This window comes from Phalaenopsis equestris, unplaced genomic scaffold (assembly GCF_001263595.1).
Source record: "Phalaenopsis equestris unplaced genomic scaffold, ASM126359v1 Scaffold000255, whole genome shotgun sequence".
NCBI classification, from domain to species: Eukaryota; Viridiplantae; Streptophyta; class Magnoliopsida; order Asparagales; family Orchidaceae; genus Phalaenopsis; species Phalaenopsis equestris.
The window spans coordinates 984,155-986,473 of NW_018164697.1; positions in this window are offsets into that span (position 1 = coordinate 984,155).

Consider the following 2,319-nt stretch of genomic DNA (forward strand, 5'->3'; position numbering starts at 1 on the left):
TACTAATCTTTGATGAGTAGTATTTGTAAACAATTTAATTGACTACAAGGCTACAAAGATTTATAATCAATTAAAAGTATTAATGAAGAAAATAGAATAAAAATTATTAAATTAGATCAAATGATGGTTTAAATCTTTCCCCTACTCTTAACATCTTATGGCTAGGTGATCAGGGTTGTCAAAACGACTTTTTGTTACTGAACGGCTCGTGTTCGGCTCGCTAAGCAAACGAGCTGAACACAAACATATTTTTTTAGCTCGAAATATAAAAAAAGTCGAACACGAGCTGTGCCTGGGCTCGCTCAAGTTCAGCTCGCTCGTTCACTCGTTATAAGCTCATGTAGGTGGTTTGAATCCCCTCTAGCGACGCAAGTCTTAAGGAGGTGGTATTCAAATTGTCATATGCATTAAGAGTGACTAGAGGCTCTTATAATAGCCTATGGTCATATTATATATATATATATATAATATCAAAGTTTATATATATATATATTAAGAATGACCAGAGGCTATTATATGAATCCTTAGCCACCCTTATATTCCTAATTATTCGAGGACCGCCTTCAGTACCGACAAACTGACTAGAGGGGGATTCAAACATGTGACCTAATGAGACTTACCATCTTCAAAGAGACTGTTCTACCAATAGATAACAATTGAAGTGACACACACAGATAATATATATATATATATATATATATATATATATATTAGCTTACCCATCGAGCTAGTGGGTAAACATCAATATTTATAATATCGAAATGTCAGCAAAATTATCTTATTTAAAGAGATCCGTCCCTTGATGAAGAGACACCACATTCTATAAAATAAAATTCACATGGCAAAAGAAAAGACACTTTTATTCGACAAAATCTTGTGACTTTCCATTATCTACATATATATAATTAAAATTAGTGTCATTTATGTACATGCCACATAATTTTTATGTATTTACATATGTCATACCTAAACATTTATATTTTTACATTTGCATGACACTAAAATGTTATAATCAAATATAAACAATAAACTTTGGGTGTTAGATATATAAAAAAACATATGTAAATTTTTCTCTAAATTATAGTGAATTTAAGCCCAGGGATTTAGCGCTCATCTATTTCAGAAAAAGAAGCTGTGAAGCTGATGTTAGTTGTTGGTGAAGTAGTACGTCTGTTCCCTTAAATTCATTATGCTACGACTGTTTTTGAGAAAAAGACTATTTTTGAGAAAAAAAAAATTATAATACACTTATATTATCATGTTAGCTATAAGTTTACCGTTTCGGAAATAATTCAAATAGAATGTTATAAATAAATTTTAGAGATGTATATAAAAAAAATTCAAATTTATTACATTACATCAAGAGTAATACATTACTTAATATTGCATAACACAAAAATTAAAATTATAATAAGACGCCTGAATTTGAGCGAGAAGAGCAATTGAAGTAGCTTCGCAAAAAGTTCAAAAATACGAGGAGGGTAACGATGAGAGAGTCGAGGGAGAATACATAGAAACCGCTAACCACATGTCGTAAATTGAGTTCGCAAAACATCATGATTTAATTATTTACATTTTCACCTTAGTCAACCTAGCAATATAGCCCACATGACTATAAGAAACAAAGAATAATAACAAGCTTGAAGAAATTAAAAATTTATATAATTATTACTAAATTAAATATAGAGTTAATATTAAATTATTATTATGCATTAAAGTTTAGATAGCTAAATTTTTAACACATTATATGATATCGAAAAAATTTCAATAAAAATATATGGGTGGACAGAGCCTTCCAAATACCTCCAAGCCGCTCTAAAAGTAATTCTGGCACTGTTCCAAATGCCTCTCTCAATTTTAAATATATCTAAAAGCTAAATGGAACACAGGTCTAGCCCCATGACGCTATGTAGGGTATCGTAATAACCAAGCTATTTGTAGCTTTGTAGTTTCAAATCCTTTGAATGGATGAAGCTCCTGATGGATGTTCAGCGATCTGAAAGTTGGTTGAGCTTGGAATATGGTCTAAAAATATTTTAAATCACCAGATGGATGTTCATGAGTGTTATTGGGTGGAAAGTTGTCAGGCAACTGCGTTGTCAGCCTTAAGACCGCTCTAACCCGGGTTTGATTCCTACGAAAACAGATATCACATATGGAGAGCGGTATTCTCAAAGTACCACAATTATATATATATATATATATGCATTTCATACATATCACTAATTTCTTATGTATATAAGCACTTAACACCTAAACTTAAATTTTTACATGCATACCGCTAAACTTTTATGTATACACTTATCAAACATCAAAACT